The 23306-nt window shown below is 37.7% G+C and overlaps 1 protein-coding gene across 3 annotated transcripts in view; it reads right to left on the bottom strand.

Moving 5' to 3' along the window:
- The window catches only part of apbb1 (amyloid beta (A4) precursor protein-binding, family B, member 1 (Fe65)), a 91318-nt gene that overhangs the window by 61586 nt on the left and 6426 nt on the right, over window positions 1-23306 (bottom strand). The window contains exon 1 of one of the 3 annotated variants that reach the window (XM_084105212.1): window positions 2287-2401. The exons of the other annotated variants lie outside the window; for them this stretch is intronic. The gene's annotated coding sequence lies outside the window, so the exon portion shown is untranslated. Of the gene's footprint in view, window positions 1-2286; window positions 2402-23306 lie in introns of those variants that run through there. 3 annotated transcript variants of the gene reach the window in all.

Here is a 23306-nt window from a genome sequence, read left to right as displayed (position 1 = left end):
TTCCGCTCGTAACTTCATGAAACATGCTCCGATTATGGAAAATGACACATCATTATTTACAGCAGATGCTTACAATTAAAATGAGTCCAAACTCAACATAATCCATCACTCAGAATAAAGATATTCCTCATGGAGTTCTAACACAAAAAAATATCACAGACGCACAGACTCACGTAGACAAGGTAGCTTAGACTTGGCCTTTTTACTCGTATCTTCATGAAAATTATATCGATCATGAAAAATGGCACATCGTTATTTACAGCAGGAGCTCACGATTAAAAAGAGCCCAAACTCAATATATTCCATCAATCAGATCTAAAGATATTCCTCATGGCGTTCTAACACAGAAAATACCACAGACGCACCTAGCCAAGTATATACTCATGAAGCACTCGCGTTTGGTTTTTGCTCATAACTTCACGAAGCATGCACAGTTCGTAGAAAACTGTACATCATTATTTTCAGCAGACTATCACTATTAAAAAGAGCCCAAACTCAGCATAATCCATCACTCAGATCTAAAGATATTCCTAATTGAGTTGTAACACACAAACCCCCACATGCGCTCACAGAGCCTTGAATATAGTTGTAGCCTAGCACTTATGTCGCGTTTTAACTCATAACTCAATGAAGCATGCATAAATTGTGGAAAATGGCACATCATTATTTACATGAGATTGTTAAGATTAAAAAGAGCCCAAACTCACCATAATCCATCACTCAGATGTAAAGATATTCCTCATGGACTTCTAACACATGTCTCTCCCATTCACTTTCAATGGTCAATTGAAACAGTGGCCCTCAATGGCCCAGTGGAACAACACAAGTGTAACTCTGTGCTATTTTGTACAAAATAAAAGTTTTTCAAAACAAAATTCCTGGTGAAAAATTAAAGTAGACTAGTGTGATCATCAGTGCCAATTTTCTTCAGATTTTATTTTATTTTTCCAAAATTATTTAAAAAAGAATGTTTTTTTACTCAAAAAATGAGATGCCTACTCTCAAATAAATTAGGCCTACAATTAATCATATGCAAATATAAATATAAAACCAGTCCTAATTGGAAGAGAACAAGTGGACAAAAAGATTGAATCCAATATTGGGTGATAATATTGCATAATGAGTGATTTATAAGCTATTTTTTGTAGTCCGGTCATTTTTGACCGGGAACACCACAAGAGTGACAATGTGCCATTTTGTACAAAATAAAAGTCTTTCAAAACAAAATTCCTGGTGAAAAATTAAAGTAGACTAGTGTGATCAACAGTGCCAATTTTCTTCAGATTTTATTCAATATTTCCAAAATTAAAAATAAAAATAAAATAAAAAATGTACTCATAAAATGAGATGCCTACTATCAAATAAATGAGGCCTACAATTAATCAGATGCAAATAGAAATATAAAACCAGTCCTAACTGAAAGAGAACAAGTAGACAAAAAGATTGAATCCAATATTGGGTGATAATAATGCATAATGAGTGATTTATAAGCTATTTTTTGTAGTCCGGTCATTTTTGACCGGGAACACCACAAGAGTGACAATGTGCCATTTTGTACAAAATAAAAGTTTTTCAAAACAAAATTCCTGGTGAAATATTAAAGTAGACTGGTGTGATCAACAGTGCCAATTTTCTTCAGATTTCATTTTATATTTCCAAAATTATTCAAAAATAATGTTTTTTTTACTCAAAAAATGAGATGCCTACTATCAAATAAATGAGGCCTACAATTAATCAGATAGAAATATAAAACCAGTCCTAACTGAAAGAGAACAAGTGGACAAAAAGATTGAATCCAATATTGGGTGATAATATTGCATAATGACTGATTTATAAGCTATTTTTTGTAGTCCGGTCATTTTTGACCGGGAACACCACAAGAGTGACAATGTGCCATTTTGTACAAAATAAAAGTTTTTCAAAAAATTCCTGGTGAAATATTAAAGTAGACTAGTGTGATCAACAGTGCCAATTTTCTTTAGATTTCATTTAATATTTCCAAAATGATTCAAAAATAATGTTTTTTTTACTCAAAAAATGAGATGCCTACTATCAAATAAATGAGGCCTACAATTAATCAGATGCAAATAGAAATATAAAACCAGTCCTAACTGAAAGAGAACAAGTGGACAAAAAGATTGAATCCAATATTGGGTGATAATATTGCATAAGTGATTTATAAGCTATTTTTTATAGTCCGGTCATTTTTGACCGGGAACACCACAGGAGAAATTGGGTTGTGAACACCACACAAGGGTTAAATGTAAAGAAATGAAATGATCTTACCAGGGCTGTTTCCGCTTTCTCTTATTGCGGGCTTTGATTCAGAAATTTTAGCTGATGATCAATAAAGTAATGTATCTCATAACTGTTGCTTTCGGTGACGTGCACTCCATTAAATCTGCATATAGCGGGAATTGAAGATCGGATTTATATCCGCAAAAAAAACAACAACACACATTTGTATATGTAACCAGGTGTAAATGGAATCGTTTTGATAAATCAGATTGCAATCCGATCTGAGAAAACGCATGAAGTGGCCTGGTGTGAACAGCCCCTAGACATCGGTGAAAAATGTTCTCCCCCCCCCGACCCCCGATTTTTTTTTTTTTTTTATAAAAAAAAATATACTTTTTTATATATATTTTTTTTAATATAAAATATAGACCTACCTACCGACCCTTTTTTTCTTTTTTTTTTTTGCTGTTACTGCAAACCAAAATATTTTTAAGGATGGCCTTACCTATAAAATCATTTAAAGTTAGACTGGAGTGAGATGAAACTAGATCAAAGCACAAATCAAGCTGTTGCTAGCTAGCTGCTAATTTTATAAAGGGTAAAACATTACACTATTACACATCTTAACGCTACGTTTTTAATGCTAGGGGAGACGATTGAAACGCGGGACGGATGAAACACTGAGATTTCCTTGAAAACCACTCACGTCAAATTTCGTCAGCACGTACAGAACGCAATGCCTACCATACCTGCGAAAACATTTGTTCTTTACGTCGTGCCGTTTTGGAGTTAAAGCCGCAAAGCTGTTTTTGAGGGCGGTAAGTGAATTATTTCGTGCGGTACTTTTTTTTGACTGACAAGTTGTATTTACTGTTTCATGTGCCATTGTAATGATAATAGGGCAGGTGTATTAGTACTGCAACACACCCTTAAGTGTGCAATATCATAGTTTTTTAGTTTAAGGGCAAAAGAGGTTTAAATGACAGGAGGCGCTGTCGGGACGGTTGAAAGTGTTTAAACCGTCCCGACAGCGCGTCCTGCCCGTTAAACCTGGTCATAGCCTATACTGTTCATATATTCATATACTGTTTCTAGACTTGTGTTTCTTTTAATGCAAATTAATTTTCAATTACAAAACACATGCTATCTCTGTAATAATCATCAATTGTCCAATCTTCAATCTTCAATAAATGTAACTTATGGTCTTCTGGTTGACCTCGTTTTCTTCATAATAACAGGCTATTCAACTAGCAAACACTCAATATGACTCAAGGAAGAAATGTAAGAAAATTAATTGTAAACGGATTTGTCTATCTTCGTCAAAATAGCCTATTAGAAAGATTACAAAATGCGCATAGGCTTATCGCCGATTGTTTATTGGGCGACAGAACAAAAATGGTTAATATGAACCTTTAAATTAAAATAAATTACAAAATATGTTTGTAACAACATGTACATAAGTTACTTGTCAGGTATTGTTCACAAAAATAAGCATTAGATGAATAGTTGCCGTTTAAACTTATGTTTCATCCGTCCCACCCGTTTCAATCGTCCCGCACAGATGGGATCTTCATTCACGTGACCAACAGGCTTACACTGAAGTCTCACAGCAGCCAATCACAGCAGTGGGTGTTTACACTGAAGTCTCACAGCAGCCAATCACAGCAGTGGGCGTTTACACTGAAGTCTCACAGCAGCCAATCACAGCAGTGGGCGTTTACACTGAAGTCTCACAGCAGCCAATCACAGCAGTGGGCGTTTACACTGAAGTCTCACAGCAGCCAATCACAGCAGTGGGTGTTTACACTGAAGTCTCACAGCAGCCAATCACAGCAGTGGGCGTTTACACTCAAGTCTCACAGCAGCCAATCACAGCAGTGGGCGTTTACACTGAAGTTTCACAGCAGCCAATCACAGCAGTGACTGGTTTTCTGGTCCAGGGTCACATTTTATGATTTTATTCAAAAAAGAAAAAGAATATAAATACATAGGATCTTGAAATATGTTCTCAGAAATGTACCAGGGTTTCGGCACACTTTTTAAAGTCAAATTTAAGGCTTTTTAAGACCTGAAGGAATCTAAATTAATACCGTACATTAGGGGTGTGCAATATTGACAAAATATATCTCATAAATTCTGTTGATAATAATTAGATTATATTTTACTGATTGTGTTTTTGTACTGGTGTCATGGCTGGTTTAGGCCTGTTGTTGACAGCTGACTCACGAATATATTCATATTTGTCATATTCTATGCAGTGGACAGTTCAAAGCAGTGACAGAAATGAACATTTTTATGAAGGGGCAATATTTGCCACATTAAATTGATTTCCAGGGACATTTTTACCTATATGGACATTTTTTCTAAAATTATTAGGTATCAGGGCTCCAGACTAACTTTTTTCACCTCCGCCCAGGAACCGTCCTGAAAAATGATTTGAACCGTCCTAAAGTGAACGTCAACCGTCCCAAAATAAACGTTGTTTCTGTACTTTGTAAAATAAAGTAAAATAAATGTTGTTTCTGTACTTTATTATTATCATCTATAGTTGTTAGCTGTTAGTCACATAAAAAAAACACCATTAAAATGTTTATGATATATATTATTATATTTATTTAGCTCCATTCAAAGTAGTTATCTGTAAACAGGTAAAAAACGGATTTAATAAAAAAATAACAGGAGTTAAATGCTTTTTTGTATTCATGCCGGACAAATCTTTTTTTTTCCTTTTTCTTTTTTACATATACGAAAATTAGGATAAAAATTAGGGATGCACGATATATCGGCATAAATATCGATATCGGCCGATGTTCGTCATTTTTTAACCTATCGGCATCGGTCCGATGAGTCAAATTGGGCCGATAACCACAACCGATGTGTATCCATCTAGTTGCTGTGTCGGGAGAGGGAGGGGGAGGGGGATTTGGTCGTGTGTATTTGTTTGGGCACGTGAGACGTGACAGTGTCAGTTTCAAAGGCAGCACATGATTGTGGGATGTTAAACTGAAGAGGAGAAAAAATGTCAGCGGTGTGGGCGTTTTTCACGGTGTCGAAAGAAGACACTCGAAAAGCAGTTTGCAACACCTGCAAAGTCGAGGTAATGCGAGGAGGGTGCCGCGTCAAGTCATTCAACACCACAAATTTAATATGTAATTTGAAAAACCGCCACCCAGACCTACACAAACAATTGCAAGAAAAAAATACTGCTAACATTAGCCAGCAGGCAAACACGAAAGCAGCTGCAGTCCGATACAGCAGGTACTCGACAAGACCAAGAAATTTGCCAAGGACAGCGCAAAAGCCAGATCAATAACCGACAAGGTAATGGAAATGATTGCTCTTGACGACCAGCCTTTTTCCATAGTGGAGGACCGGGGGTTTCGGCGGTTGATAGAGCATATTGAACCCCGCTACAGTCTGCCAAGTCGGCACTACTTTTCCGACGTCTCCCTCCCTACTTTGTACGAAGTCGTGGCCACGCATATCCACAAATTGTTGGACAATGTGACTGACATTAGCTTCACGACGGATATATGGAGCTCGGATATAAGTCAGATGAGTATATTGAGCCTTACTGCTCAGTGGATTAATGAAAACTTTGAAATAAAGAGAGCTGTTTTACTTGCGCACGAGTTTGCAGGATCACATACGGGAGTCGCCATCACTGGTGCATTTGACTGCATGTTTGCTATGTGGAAAATTAAAAAAGACAATGTACATGTTGTGCTTCGTGACAATGCGCGGAATATGCAGAAGGCAATGGAGGAGTGCGGCGTTAAAAGCCTGGGCTGCATGGCTCACACGCTGCAGCTAGCAGTGCATGACGGAGTGCTAAGCCAGCGGAGCATTTCTGACTGTGTGGCGATCGGGAGGAAAATAGTCGGACATTTTCGCCACTCTCAACTCGCTACCTCTCGGCTGAGAGACATACAGCAAGAGTTAGGCATGAAAACCTTGATGCTACAGCAAGATGTGGCGACCAGATGGAATAGTACTTTTCTTATGATGAAAAGTCTACTGGATCAGAAGCGCGCACTTGGTGTGTATGGAGCAGATCATGAGCTGCCTGCGTGTTTAAGTGCACATCAGTGGGGCCTCATTGAAAACATGACCACGCTTCTCACTCCATCTGAACAATTAACGAGGGAGATCAGCTTACATCAGGCTACTACTGCGGACGTGATTCCGTCTGTTTGAAACATTTGCTGAGCAAGACAGCTGACACAGACAGTGGGGTCCGCACAGCAAAGCACACACTACTGGAAGCTGTGAACGAGCGATTTGGAAGCGCCTTCTCTGAGCCGCTTTACTATTTGGCAACGATCCTTGACCCGCGGTACAAAGACCGTTATTTTGACACAGTCACCAAGCAAGCGGCAGTAAAGACGCTCCAGCAGCAAGTGGACAAAATGACGCACAGCGACAGCGCTACGGAGACACCGGACACAGAAGAACCGCAAGAGAAGAAGATAAGAACAAGTGACGAGGGTGGAAAGTCGCTGCTTGACATGCATGATGAAATTCTGGAGGAAAACTCGACCATGGAACAGCAGGCAGGCCTGACAAGCCATATAAGTGTGCAGGTATAGTATTATCAGACCCAGTCTTTAATTCAAATAACAAAGTCTTTTGTGCAGTTCTTTTTTATTATTAACGTGCTGTGAATTCTATAGAGTTACTAAAATAAATTTACTTAAATAAAAAAGCTAATTGTTATAAAGAATATTGTTTAGTAATGCTTCTCTGCCCCCTTGAGGTTGACCTTAAGCACTGGTCATCTCCTCAGAGCAAAGTTCAAAGCTCTTAAGGGGAGGAGGACAGTAATGTCTAGACTGCTGGTAATTGATCAGACATGCATAGTAATACACTTGTCTACATTCCTGTAGGTGCATGGCTATCTGAGTGAGCCCCTCATCCCCAGAAATGAGAGCCCACTGCAGTATTGGAAAAGAAACATGTCTCGCTTTCCTGCCCTGGCTAAAGCAGCGCGCAAGTACCTTTCAGCTCCATGTACAAGTGTGGACAGCAAACGTCTCTTCTCTGCTGCATCACATATTGTTGATGAAAAGAGAAACAGGATCCAGTGTGAGAAAGCAGAAATGCTTCTCTTTGTAAAAAAAAAACCTGCCTTTGGTGATGAAGTAGGCCTGGACTATAACTTACTGCACAGTGTTAGGTGGAAACCCTGTTTGTTTGGGACATTTACTTTTGAGTAAATTGTTGCTGCTTTAAGTTGGAGAATGTACAAAGACCACCATGTCTTTTGAATTACGGTTATGTCACAGTTCTCATTTTTGTTTGAACATTTTTATAGATGGGTCTTAAAATTGACTTGTTTTTTTTTTATGTTTGCTTGGTAGAAACCTTGTTTCAGGGTTTGGACATTTACATAAAAATGTGCACGACCAGTCAGGATATGTGTTGGATATTTTGATTTAGCCTTTTTCTCAAATTTGAGTTTAACTGGAAACATGTTGCCATGAATACTGGCATGCTTGATAAGTGGTAAAAGTTGGTTACTTATGTTTTATGGTAGCCCTGTAACCTTGTTATTTGGAAATAAAATACATTCTGAAAATAAAGGAAGAAATTCAGTATGTACAAACTTTTATCATCTCAGAAACATTTTTTAAAAACACATATCGATATCGGTAAATATCGGTCATCGGCCATAACAGAAAAATTAAAGGTAGGGTAGGTAGGATTTTTATATAAAAAAAATTTTCAAATTTGTTTAAACTGTCTTTATATACCAATACATAATTAAAATGTAAGTGCTCTGAAAAAGAGAGTTTAAAAATCGAGTGACTGTAGACCTTTTAATCTGCAATAAACACAGCTCATTATTTCCATCCGGGACGAAACAATTGATTGGTTTGGGCGACTGTCACTCACTCTCGCAACCATGGCTACCACCCCTGTTGCTACAAGATCTGCCCATGTGCGCGCACCCGTTTGATTTGAGGAGTGCAAGAGAGGCGCGGAACCTACGAAGAGTAAAATTATGGCAGAGAAAAAGAGCATTCAAAATTCAAAGCACCTGCATATGCAGTCAGCGAAGGCAAACAAGGCAAAAACTACTTCATCGGACCCTGGTTGCCTGCACTCTTGAACGACCTCCTCTGCTTCGCCCTCGACCCCGGACCTGTCCTCGAACCGACGATGCGGTACTTGTCTCCGGAGTGTAACGGTAGTCCTCATCAGAGTCAACAATGTTTTCATCATGGAAACTCTTACATGCAAAACACCGTATATGTTATGAATCTTACACGAAATTCACCTTCATCACAGTTTAACTGATGGTAATGGAAAAACGTGCATCAATGCAACCTAGCTTTGCCTTATGAATATAGCTCGTTACCTATAGCCTAAATATAGCTTGTTACCGAATCAAACAAAATATATTTTAAACTTTACCAGTATCGATATGCTAGATTGATAGTGAGTACTAAAAGCCATCTTATTTGTTTATATTTATAGTGATAAAGTTAGGTATTTTATTACATGTGATTCTGACATGATGTCACTGCATGCACTCGCGCGTTCATGTGTTTTGGAGGTGTGGCTTTGGAAGGAGCCCAGAAGGGAGGGGGTGGAATGAATGGAAATACTTAGCTGTGTTTACAACAGTCGTGAGAGGTCTACAGACACTCGATTTTTATACTCTCTTTTTCAGAGTACTTATATTTTAATTATGTATTGGTATATAAAGACAGTTTAAACAAATTTGGAATGTTTTTTTTTTTAGAAAAATCCTACCTACCCTACCTTTAATATCGGATATCGATATCGGACAAAATTTTCATATCGGTGCATCCCTAATAAAAATACTTACAGCTCAAAACGTTTTTGAGTTGGTTGGATTAAAAAATAAGTAAATACTGGTGACTAGCCTACATATCTCAAAAATATCATCATTCTTATTCTTTCAAGCAGCAGACATATTTATTTGTATGAATTAAATATAATGAATCATTATTAAAGGTGCTCTAAGTGATGTCACGCGTTTTTTAGGCCAAAACATTTTTTGTCACATACAGCAAACATCTCCTCACTATCCGCTAGCTGCCTGTCCCCTGAACACACTGTAAAAAAACGCGGTCTCTGTAGACACCACAGGCTCCACAAACAGCAAGAAAAACAAACTGGACTCACCCATACCATGAAACACAGCAAACAGTGCTCCAGCCAATCACCGACAAGATGTATTTGAGGGTGGGGTTTGGGGGTTAGTGCGCGTGCACATGAAGTGGGTGTGGAGCGTGTGGAGGAGAGAGACGCATGAAGAGGGAAGATTGAATTATGGCCGAAACACGACCAAAGAGACGACGTTCCGATGAACAAATTGCAAAGAAGAGGGACAAGGATAAGGGACGAGGATAAGGAACGCGCTAAGTACCGAATTTACATCGGAAAAACCTTCGAAAGGTGGCGAGAACTCCGCTGGCAGAATCCGACATTCAGTTGCTCTGTTTTTGCAGAACAGGTGTGTAAATCCATTTTTCTTTCTAAACTGACGTTCATGTTCGCCAAACCAACACAAGGATGTAATTAGCTAGAACTATGCAGTCAGTGTTAACTTTGGTGAATACAACATGTTTCTAGCAGCTATAGCGATCAATCTCTATTGTAAATGATCAAGCAAATACACAGTAGGGCGACAATTTGTGTGAATGATTTTTTTCACCCACTGTTTGTTATGAATTTGAACGCTCATTTATAGGCTGTTGACAACTTTGACTAAATTTGTTTACGATGCCGCCGTTGTTTATGCTCACTGGGAAACGCGAAGCTAACTTTATCTTGTTATTATTGCGTCCTTGTATGGGAGCTATAGTTATAACCTCAGGTGGCGAAACGATTTTAAGATAATGTTTCTCTTTTTCTGCAATATATAAAACCCTTTATCTAACTTGGCGACATTACACACTGAATGAAGTATCAGTAAAACTTAGCTTTGTTTGTACTAGTGACTACTTTGACTTTCCTTTATGCCGGAAGGGAGGGGAGGAGGGAGGAGACGGGATGAGGAGGAGGGAGGGTCTAGCTAGCCTCCGTTTTGTTTGACAACAATTCGAATGTCAACAAGAAGTTACGACTCCCGGCATCGCTTACAGCACCTTTAAAGCTATTAACGAGCAGTGAATGCTTTTCTCTTTTTCTTTTGTTGCTTGATCAATATTAAGGACTAGGGTTGCAAAGTTCTGGGAATTTTCAAAGATGGAAACTTTCTATGGGAATTTAAGGGAATTAACAGGAATTTATGTGAATAAACACAAATAAACTGGGAATTTCCAAATTTGAAGGTCATAGGGAACTTAAATATAGTTGAGGAAAGTATATTTTAGCATAATCTTGACTAAAACAAACAGATGCCATTCAAATACACTTGAATATCCATACCATTCCTCAATCACATGCACATAGCACACTGCTTACTGCATGGCTATTGAGACCACACCCCCTACAGGCACTGTGCATGCCTCCATCACATGTACAGAAGCCCAAAGCACAAGACTATTGAAGGCACACATTTGAGCCTGTGGACTAAACAAAGTGAAGTAAGTTTTGATGATATTATGGGGAAATATATTTATTAAATGTTTAAATTGCAAATATCACATACAAATGTATTCATCTAGTAGATAGCAAGCTGATAAATTAGATGCTAAATAAGCTAGCATAACTTTATTTACCACATAAGTAGGGCTGGGTGGTATGACGGTATATATCGTTACCGCGGAAGAAAATGTCAACCGTAACAGATTTTTTTATTCCGTGTATACCGCGAAAATAAGTAATAATGTAAATAAGTAGGCGTGGTTAACTCACGTGCAGCGTGCGTGAGACTGAGACACTGATATTTGTCAAAGAAACATGAAGAAAGACCAAGAGGATCCACAAAAGGAATTATGTTTTCAAAATGAACGTGATATTTTCGGGGGGGAAGGCGCAGAAGTCAACTAGAGCAGTGCAGCACACTGAAAGTTTAGAGAGCCTTTGCTCTTGCTCGCAACGGGGCTTACTTGACAACAAGTTCATATATCAATATTCTAATGAATAGAAATAACCTTAAATAATGTATCTATCCGTCTCTTATGTGTACAGTTACTTTCAGAGTGGACGCGCAAGCGGTTGCCGTGGTAATGAATATTTCCAAAATTCCCCAGCTCAACTTCCCATGGAAATTTACCAGAAACTTTCCACCCCTTTGCAACCCTATTAAGGACACAGACCGCATTGGGTTTATTACCCACTGTCACTTTAAGACATCGGATCATGACCAAAGACGTGCGCTGATGCACATCCGATACACTCACAACTGTTTAAGACATAACCAACATAGTTTACGTGAATACTCTCCAAAACAGACATTTCGACATAATGTTGTGTGTATTTGTCCATTCAGACACGAAAGAGAGCTCAATTCAGTAACTCGCGCGCAGGGGTCTATGTGTCTGCTGCACGCTTCGGGTCGGGTGTGTGCGCACAGAAAACCGTACCGAATATAGCTCTTTTTTTGCGTAGTCACTCAGATAAGATCTATATGTCTGCTCTACTCATTCTCCCAGACGTTTACATTTTTTAACGTTTTATGAGACATGCAGCGCATGTCAACCCGTGTGCCGCTGGGTAGATCAGCACGTTACAGTACAAATGTGCGCATCTACCACAAACGCAGGGCATCAGTTCTGACTGTATCTAACATCTAACATTTTTTGTCTAGTTTTTATTCGTTGACGAAAATGTCAATAGATTTTCGTCATAGTTTGTCATTCAAAACTAGTTTTTATTTAGTTATCGTCTCGTTTTCGTCTGTGAAAATAAGCCATGTGATAGATGTACCGCGAAACAAGTCTCCGGGTGAGTAGGCGGCCAGTGATAGTAACTATAGTAACAGCATGAGAAGACGCGCTCCGTTGTAGTCAGCGCTTGGTCAGTTAATTTTGGCATTTTCTAAGTAAGTTACCCTAATAGTAATAAATGAACACACATACAAAAATGTCTTTCGTCCTGTAGGCGTCCTGGAGAATATTTCTGTTCGTTCTAAACACATTTTCTGTCGTCCCCAGGACGATAGGACGCTGTTAGTCTCGAGCCCTGGGTTGTATGCATCACCTTTTATGTAAAATAAACTCCCCTACGTACATAAAGAATATTTGGGCTACGAGTGAACAGCAGGGCTGCAGTCTGAGGTTCGAAGTTCCCCCGCTGAACACGACATGATCTCCGGCACGGATCCAGCGGGACAACAGAGACTGGTCCATACACTTAGAGATGCACCGATTGATCGGCTGGTGACCGGAATTGGCCGATTTTCACGTGATCGGCCATGAGCGGCAACCGGCCGGTCAGTCTGACATATGCCGATTTAATGCCGGTCAAATGCACTCGGGCGCCGCATGATTAACCTTTTGAGCGGTACGGTCTCATATATGGGATTTTTATTTCTGTGCCCCTGAGAGTAACATTATGGCGCCACATTAACATGTTCAGTGACGTCGCATCACTGCCAGATTCAAACTGTGCTTTCGCTCGTTGGCTGGAGCTGTCATATATCACAACTAAGCAGTGTTTACTCTATTCTTCTCAGTTCACCGGCCACTTTCTTGCATTTATTTCGGGAGAAACTGATGAATTCACGTGCTGTAAATCCGACTGACAGGACAACATTGCGGCGTTCAACCCATCTCACAACCCATCTCATGTTATAGATCAAGATTATTTATAAAGGTTTTTAAATGACCAAACACACTCACTTACACGTATTTGAGAATCGGAATATCAGATAGGATGATTTCAGATATAATATCAGATAGCCATGTTAATGACATGGTAAGCAAGTTTGTGAATATTTTGAACAAAAAAGGAAAAGCGAAATAAAAGCGACATCTGTCATACAGTATTACATTCTCTAGTATTATTGTGGCTGCGGTGTATCGTGTGACGCGTCGCCATGGAAACATTAAAGGCAAAGTTCGCCTTGAAAAAACTCACTGTGGGGGGTGGGGGTGTCAGTTAGAATATTTTAAACTTGCGCGTGAAAGGGTTAAAGAAAAGATCGAAAATAAATATTTGTGTGTGCTGTAAAGTGGTTAGAAAAAAATTTAATCAGAATCGGCTAAAATTGGTATCGGCAGGTCAAACTCAATGAAAAATCGGAAATCGGAATCGGCCTAGAAAATTGTAATCGGTGCATCTCTAATAACACTTGAATTAGGCTACTTATAAATGTTCATTATTACTTATCATATTTGTTAAATGAGCTAAAATGTTGGCAATATGTATTCAAAACTATATAAAATATTCTATACCGTAAAATATCAAGCAAATTATCAAACAAACCAATGGCTGTGTGGAGTTTTAGTGTGGAGGTTTAGTTTAGAGCCGGGCTATTCAATTGGCGGCCTGCGGGCCAAATGCGGCCCGCCAATCATCTCCATACGGCCCGACGGCACCAACCTCCCTCCTCCTCTTTTCCTGGCGGTGCGGCAAATTTAGTTTGATACTCGCTCCGATTGACCTGAGAAACGTTTTACTTGCGAATATTTCAGCAGTTATTATATGTATCCCGAATTTATGTCGACTGAACCAGCGATACCAATCATTCGTGAATGAATCATTCTTTTGGTTCGATTCTTTCAAGAAAAATAGTTGTACACAGCTGTAAATTATCAAGTTTTTATTTATTATGGTTTTATATATCTGCATACTGTTGGGTACCACATTTCCAAGTAAATACCATACTTTTTTAGGGTTACTTTAACTTATTTATTGAAACTGTTATGTTTCAATAAATAAGCTAAACCCCCAAATCAACCCACCGGCCCACCTCAACTTTTCGATTTGATAATTCGGCCCTCGAATGAAGCTAATTGAATAGCCCTGCTCTAGTACTTTGGCTTTGATGCCACGTTCATATTTTCGCATGTAGTTCTGGCGACAGAGATTGTGGCAAAATAAATCAGCTGATATGACTGATTTAATAGAGCTATCTTCATCGTCCTTCAGTCGATCTGCAATTCGTGTGAAAACTACATCTTGGTTATGCTTTGCTGCAGCAATGAGTTTCTTCGCACTATCTGGTTTAGAGGATTGAAGTGAAGTGAATCCGTAAACATTATTTACGTATGAGAAAAAAAAAGAAAAAAAAAAAGAGAAAAAACGCTAGTACAAAAGTACAAATGAATCAACCCATTATGCTGGGTAAAAATTAACCCAACATGTGATCCATCCTATATTTACCCAGCCCTTCGGTTTGAAAACAACCCAAATTGGCGTAGGCTCACTATACGCTGATTTCACGCAGCCGCCATTTTGAAATCGAAAGTGAGGCTCCGGTGGGAAGAACCCCGGAAGTAAAGATAAACAACAATGCCTTTGGACTACCGACCTGAAGCTGCTGCCGCGATTTACACTATTGGATGTTAATATCCAATATAGGATGTGTATATAGTTCATTCCTGCTTCTTTTTTTACTTTTTGAATTATATAAAAAAATATTTTATTTATTAATGAATTTCACTGAAAGAAATGTATGTACAGTTTTAGAATTGACACAACATCATTAAACGCAACAATACGCCATCGCGTTCACGACTCTCCTGTGATTAAAGGCGACACTTCCGGTTTTCTTCCCACCGGAGCCTCGCTTTCGATTTCACGGCTGCGTGAAATCAGCGTATTGGCCGACTGGTCGTGTGTGATGTCACACAACGTGAACTCGCGTCAGAGGCCCACACAGAAGAACATCAAGAGTTGAATAAAGTCGTTATTTTATTTTTATTTTAATGCACATAAAAAGTATTCTCGTTGCTTGATAAACTTATGGTTGAGCCACTGTAGTCACTTGGACTATTTTAAACATTGTCTTTAACAACTTTCTGGGCCGATAAGTTTCAATAACAAAGAAGCCTTTGGAGGAGTGAGCCAGCTCTCAGATTTAATCAAAGATATCTTAATTAGTGTTCTGAAGATGAACGAAAGTCTGACAGGGTTGAACAACATGAGGGAGAGTGATTACTGACAGAATTTTCATTTTTGGGTGAACTTACCCTTTCAGATCGCATACTTCAGTGAGAAATAGATAGAAATGGAATTATGTATGGCAAAATATTTTGCAAACGTGAGAATAAATCAATATTTCTCCAAATATGCACACTGTTGGACTGAAAGGACTGCTGGACTGTTGGTTTGATTATTTTGCACTTCTGACATAAATTAATAAATGAATATCACTGCAACCCAGTGGTCAGATCTCGAAGCTGGAGTATTTATCCCACAACCACAGCCTTTAATGTGTTGCACTTTTAAACACTTTGTATTTCTGTTTTCCATTGTGACCTCAGGGCTCTACACTGCAAACATTTCTATTCAACTACCAGACCGTCTCATGCTGCTGACGATTCTTTGCAGCCAAATTAACTGGAAACACTACATTTGGATTATCATAAGCAAGGTCGGAAATTAATGGAGGCTTGGGGCAAAAATGCCACCAAAACATTTATAAAAAACAAGCACCGTTTCGCATTAGCAGCAATTCGGAGGCGGCAATGATTCTTCTTGAAATATTCTTAAAGGGTGACTCTCGCCAAATTGCAAACTATGCTATTTTTGTTAATCTACCTGAGTCAAACATTCGTGTAAAGCATAATTAGAATGAAAACACCACTTTTAAGATGACAACATGAAACTGTGCGGGAAGTGTCACCGGAGGGTTGTTCCATAAAACAAGATTAGAATACAAGCCAGGCTTATTTTGGTTAGTCAGACTTATTGTCTGTGATTTCTGTTTCATAAAGCAAACTTAAAATAGTTCAAACTCAGTTACCCTGGCAACTTATGCTGGGAAACTAGCCTGGTCCAGGGCAGGCTAACTGTCAGGCTAAGCCTCAGCTGTTACACAGATCCTCTAACACTGACCGACAAGAACACAATGATATTACCACTGACACTCTCTCATACCATTATTGGACTTTATTAACCATTATTAGTCCAAAAATAAATACACAGTATACAGAAAATCAACTTAAATAAGGCTACAATGATAAATTAGACAATATAGACTTATGAATACATTTCTCTCTGGTTTGTTTGGCAGCTGTAGTACATGTTTATGATTATTAGAAGAACATTAGAACACAATCTAAAAAAAAGCTTTGTAAAGCAGAAGTTAAAAATCACAAAATTAAAAATAAATAATTACAAAAGCACAGTATGAATTTTAACTGGTAAGATGAATCTGAGCTTAGTAATTGACAGTATATTAGCCTACATTTGAATATATCATAAAAATACACTTGTAGGTTTAAAATTCTAAATAAGGCACATCTAATGCCCAAATAACAAATATTTTAGCATATGTGACCCCGCCTGTAAAACCCCGTCTAAAGTCGCAGAATCGAATTATGAGTTAACGAGCGTCAAAGTAGTCATAGTCATAAAAATGACAAAAATAGTCCATGTGGTTTTATTGCTGTAAATGATAGATTATACCAATGGTTTTGAGATGCAATACTTACATTTTCATTTATAACATGATAAATACTGAAATTAATGATTTTATTGACACTACGTTATACTTTTGCGCAAAAAAAAAAAAACGGACGTGGGCTTCCTAAACATTGATTTCAGTCGTCTCTGGGTTTATTTCGCGCAACAACACAGCTGATTTGTTTATCATTCGGTTCAGGAACTTCTTTTCTGTGTATTTTCTATTAGAAAGAGTAAAAACAGACTTTAATAATCAAACCGCGAGCGCCGGTAATCAGGTCAACACAATGCAAAAAAAGAGAGAGATGTCAGCCGCATTTAGATGTCTGTGGTGATTTTTTCTTGTCATAGCCAATATTTTAAGAACTGCTTATTTGTTTTGTAGCTTAGTATTCTGCCAATAATATTAAACTTATTTTAAGGACATTTTTGGCCTGCTACGTGTTATTTGCTGGATGATGGTAACGTTAATGCGTTGTTTTGACATCTGACATGGCCATGGCTTCGCCGGCGACACCGAAGTATGAGCAGGAACGGAAAATAGCTGCTTGCTTAAACAGCTTGCTTGATATTAATCTCGGTGGAATTGCCCCAAATTATGATTTAACCGGTTTTATTGCGGATTATTTTCTGGAGGATGATTGTGATGATGAACAGGACACATTCTTTGACGAAACTGACGAGGAATTTGACGGTAAGTTTTTGTTATTATTTTTTTTATGCTAAATATGTAAATGTATACGGTCAGTGTCCAGCCAATGTAATGCTAACACATATATGTGATGCAAAAATAGTGGATTTAAATGTTTATTACATTTGTTGATTGGGATTTAGTCAGTTTAAATTAATTACGTTTATGGCATGATGTTTATTTGTTTCATTACACTCTGAATTTGAAGTCTGCTTACCACCTATAGGCTGTTTCTTGTTCCTATGCCCTCCCCTCAATCAGATCCAGTCTGACTAAACTGAAAACATATTTTCTGATATTTTCATATAAAATGCTTCATTATCCATTTTAAATGTGGAATTAAACCCACTTCCCATTCTTGCATGTTACACAATCATGTTTTAGGTATCTTGCTTTGAATTGAAAAAAAATTATCTTTGCTTTTTCAGGCAGTGACCAACATGATGAGGAGGACAAGCCAGTTTTGGTGATTGAACCCCAAGCTATTTGTCTGGCAAACATGAAGAGGGAACACCAGCAAGAAGAATTTGCTTCGAATGCTGGAAGTCCAGATGTGAAACTGAAAATCAGTTTCTCTTGCTTCTGCAAGTATTTCAATGGGGAAAAGTGTTCTTTATTTTTCAAGGAGGGAGAGTTGCTGTCACTTTTTATTTTGCATCTAGACAATTTTAGAATGTGTACAAAGTTTGAGACTGACCTGTTAAAGGGATAGTTCACCCAAAAATGATTTACTCATACTCATACTCACCCTCATGTTATTCCAATCCTGTATAAGTTTCTTGCTTCTGTTTAACAATAAATAAGATATTTTAAAGAATGTTGGTAACCAGACAGTTGGCGGCACCTATGGAAGTCAATGGGTGCTGTCAACTGTCTGGTTACAAACATTCTTTAAAATATCTTATTTTGTGTTCAGCAGAAGAAAGAAACTCATACAGGTTTGGAACAACATCAGGGTGGGTAAATGATGACAGAATTGTAGTTTTTGGGTGAACTATCCCTTGAAATTTTATTTATTTATTTTTTACTCCAGATTTACTCAATGTTACACCGTGGGCCAGTAAGAGAATGATAATTTCAGAGAATGAGAAATGGTATGTTATTTAATTGATAAATTATTGACATTTCACTGATATTTCATTTTACTAATAAAGTTATACAAATAATTCCACTGAATTGACATGGTAATTGTTGCTACGATCAAGCTCTTGTGGTACCCCCATTCGTTTCAATGTGTTTATGCTTTTAGCTTTTTGGACATGCACATCATAATAAATAGATCTGTTTTACAAAACTTTAAGAATTGTTCCACTGATGTGTCATATATCACTAAAAAGGGGAGAATCTCAGCTTTAATGTGTTATAAGTCACATATGCAGGATAACTATGGATCAAATGTGTTGCAGTTTTAAAAAATAACTTATCTTTAAATTGGAATTTCTCAAAAATATGATTTTCTGAGGCCGAATTTTAGCAAATCTTTGACATGGCCTTACTCAGTCAATTTTAAAGATATCAAGGTTATATTTTCACAGAATGTTCTTTACATTGTGTAGGATGATTTTATGTAAAAAACACTGAATCACAAAAAATGACTTTAGCTGGGTTTTCACAGGCAGGGTCATATATATATATATATATATATATAGCCTATATTGTGACGAGACGCTTACTCCACGAGACGAGACGAGACACGAGATTGGGTTCACGAGAACGAGACAAGACGAGATTTTTACACAATTTTTAAGAAATCCTCAATGATGAAATATATGAATGGAAAATAGTCTTTTATTCAACTGAAAATCAACTTGTAATGAATGTTATTTTACTTCTATTTTAATGAATTCTATGCAGTAAAGGACATGCAAACACTGCAAAATGTTTTGCTATAAACTCTACCGTCTGGCTTCTCCCCTGTATGATTTCACATGAGAACATAAAAAAAATAAAACAGTATAAATAAAATAAATATAAATAACTGAAATAACACTTTAAATGCAAACAGTAAGTGTGTATCCATAATCAAAGTAGCCTACTGCTCTCTCAAAACTACAAGTTCAAACAGAAACAAATTTTTTCTTCAAGCATGAAAAAGAGATAAATTAACTACACAGAACAACCTAAGATATGGTCATGTTCTTTTTCAAGAATATAAGCATGTCGACGATTTCTGGCAGCAGTTGAGACCTTTGGGCAGGGCTGCACGATATGAGGAAAAGCTGCGATGTGCGATAACATTGTTTAATATTGCGATGTCGATATGACTTGTGATATGTGAATGTTAGCTATACTGTTCCCATGTCTTAGTGCTTTAATAGGTTCTTTGCGCGATAGGTCAAATGTTTATTACCTGCCTGGTTCAGATTACACTATTTTAGCGCGATTTTGGCACGATCCGTTTCGTGGAGATTCGTAAAGGACAACGGGCGTCGGGACGCACGATTCGATCGTTTCATTTAGTATAGTGTGTCATAGTGGTCGACAACCTACGCGTCTGCGATGCTTCAGGACATCACGACAGAAAGACTAGCATGTTTAATTTTAACGGTCCTCCACGACGGGTTGAGTGTGAGCGAGAGTGAGTGTGCGCGAGTGAGTGAGAGTGCGAGCAACAGTGAGTGTGCGTGTGTGCGCGCGAGTGAGTGAGTGAGCGAGGGACAGTGAGTGTGTGTGTGTGTGCGCGGAGTGTGTGTGTGATTGGCCCGGCACACAAATGATTTAAAAGTGGCAGGGGCATCTTCAATACTAATTTCACCCTCACGCTCCATCACGCTGACATCACAACAACTCACGAGACAAAGTTTTACCTCGACAAGAAATCTCGTCGCGTTTTAATCTCGCGAGATCTCGTAACACGAGATCTCGTCACACCCCTCATATATATATATATATATATATATATATATATATATATATATATATATATATATATATATATATATCAGAGTTTCCGCTAGACAAAAATGGTGCCGGTCAAAGGGACCGGCAGAGGTTTCGTTTTCCGGACATTTTGATAATATGCCGGTCAAATATCGCCTCTTAATTAGACAAGTTGAGGAAAACTGGAGGCAGGCTATGTAACTTAAAAAATGACATAATCAGGCCATATAGAATGCAACATGTTTATTAGCCTAACTTTCAAATAGACGGAAAAAAACATGAACGTCCGATTGGCGTCAATCAACGCCAATTGTTTTTACTATGGTTTCACATTCATAGTTTAACAAACCAATCCCCCTTCCCCACATAAACTATCTGAAGCCTATTGTTTTTACTCAAGCGAACTTCCCAGTGTCTCTCCACAACTTGCAATGCGCATAAGCCGCGTAACCTTGTTCTCCGCAAGGCGACTTCGCTGCTTCGTCTTGATCCGATTCTGCAGCGAGAACCCCCTCTCTGCAGGAACACTCGAGACCCATTTTCTACTATGGTTATGTACGTTTCTTCATTCGGATCTATTTGCGATCCATTCCATTCTAAACAAACAACTTCGTCCTTGTTTCATTATTCATTAAGATAATAATGAATAAATGCACGAATAATTATCAGTGAACTTGATAAATGTTGCAGATATGTTTTGCTATGCATGCACAAACAAATGCCTTTCAAAATTCAGAATAAAACGAATGTGCAGCAATTTGTACAAATAGAGAGTCTAGGTCTACTATACGTGTTGTAGCCATTAAATAAGCTCATTAATTTAATATTTGTTAAAATATTATAATGTTATTTTTTAATTTATGTGGATTATGAAAAGTGAACCGCACGTGTAAGATAGTATGCGCAATATCGAGAGAAATGGAGCGGGTTAGACATGATCTTGACCACTTAATTAAGTTTTTTGTTTTGTTTAGTTTTTTTGTGAATTTCGTTTTGTATAAATTGTATCTTAATTTTAATAATTTTTTTATCAACCAATTGCCTAAATTTAATATAATAATAATAATTTTTAATATAGCAGACGACAGGCCTACATGACGGCGCCCGCGCGGTCACTTGCATTGCTCGTGAACGGGAGCGCATCTCATCCTAATTTAACGAAACTCAGCGCGTAGGCCTCACAGACATGAAATATATCTTAATAAAGCTTGAAATGTCTTTTTAAATTTAAAACAAAAAGAAATGGGCTACTCTCTGATTATGTAATCCATGATGTGCATTTCTCTCTATAGGCGCGTTCACTACGGAGATGGCGATCGTCAACTTCATCTTTACAGCTGTTGTTGCTGTTAATAAACTAAAAATAATAGGCCTATAATTTTAGTCGCTGTCCTCAGTGTCCAGAAAAGCGCTGAAATGGAGATGAAGTGGAACCCGTTTTTATTTTATTTTTATTTTTTGGCTTATCCAGTTTTCTGGAGGCCCACCTACAATCAAAATCCTGGCGCCGCTAGTGCTTCGCAGCGGTCTGACCGCATTCCACATTGGAATTCAACCAAGCCATGTAATAATGTTTAATAACTTACAAACGGTAGAGCCTTTTCCCTAATAACATAGCCAAAGGTCGGTGTATTTTTGCTTTATACATTTTAGGCTTATTCTCAAATTCAGATTGTGTTAGGGGGGTGGGATTATTAGGCAATTTTAATCGGACAATTTGACCGGAGAGATTTAATTTTGTCGGACATTTCATTTTTTTTTCCGGCCAATGTCCGGCAATTACCGGACAACGGAAACCCTGATATATATATATATATATATATATATATATATATATATATATATATATATATATATATATATATATATATATATATATATATATATAAAGTACTTTATTATGTCTTTCAATTCAAACACATTTAACACAATTATACAAATTGACAGTTCCTTTAAAGACATCATATTTTCCCCCAATAAATATTCCTTATTTTTCCTTCTACTTTTTTTCTTTTGTGATAATACCCACCAACACACATGATTAGAACAATAACCAAGAAGTACATAGTTAGACACTTTTACATATGATTTAAAGGGACTGTATGTAGCTTTTTAGGTATTTTATTATCTAAAATCAATAATTTTATTAATAAATATGCCCTCAGTGATGTACAAATACCTATGCCAATGATCAGACTAATCCTCGTAAACGAAGAATTTATTATCTTTATATACATGGGACGGGTAGGTCCACGGAGGCTTCCATGTAGTTCCGCCATCTTGAAAAACTATAATAGCAGAGAGGGACAAAAAGTACTAGACCAACGCGTTTCCACAACGCGTTTTCGTTCAGAACCAGCGTCACGTGACTGAAGCCAGCAGAAGCAGAGAAGCAGAGCAGAGAGAGGCGCTTCACTGCCCCGGCAAGTTTAAAAGGCTGCACTGTACGGTTATTTATACACCGTTCATTCATACATATGCTGAGTCACAGGATGAGTCCTCGTCGTTGAAAAAGTCCAAAATAGACCGTAAAAGGAAACGTGACCGGAGATTACAAAAACAAGGGTTAATGTCGGGATAGCTAATGCAGGAGAAAGCTTTCAAAAGAGACGCTGAAGTTTCCTGTTTTCTTCTCGACAGGTAAGTCAATGTTACGGTCTTAATTACAAGCTTTTTTTTCATTGATTGGTTGTGTACTTTATTATATAGACAGAAGAACATTTATAGTAAAAGTTAAACAGGCTCTTTGATGAATAGCAGCTATTGAGTAAAGTAACAGAGAAGTTTTTTATTATATAGACAGAAAAATAATAATATAATATTTATATAATAAAAAACTATATAAGTTTTTTATTATATAGAGAAGTACTTTATTATATAGACAGAAGAACATTTATAGTAAAAGTTAAACAGGCTCTTTGATGAATAGCAGCTATTGAGTAAAGTAACATTAGAGAAGGCTCTGATGATGATGATATCTAACAATGCACGTAGCCTACTTCAA

This window comes from Abramis brama (genome assembly GCF_963993115.1).
Source record: "Abramis brama genome assembly, chromosome: 25".
Lineage (NCBI taxonomy): Eukaryota > Metazoa > Chordata > Actinopteri > Cypriniformes > Leuciscidae > Abramis > Abramis brama.
Note: the sequence above shows the minus strand (reverse complement) of the source record. Positions and strands in the feature narration are given on the sequence as shown.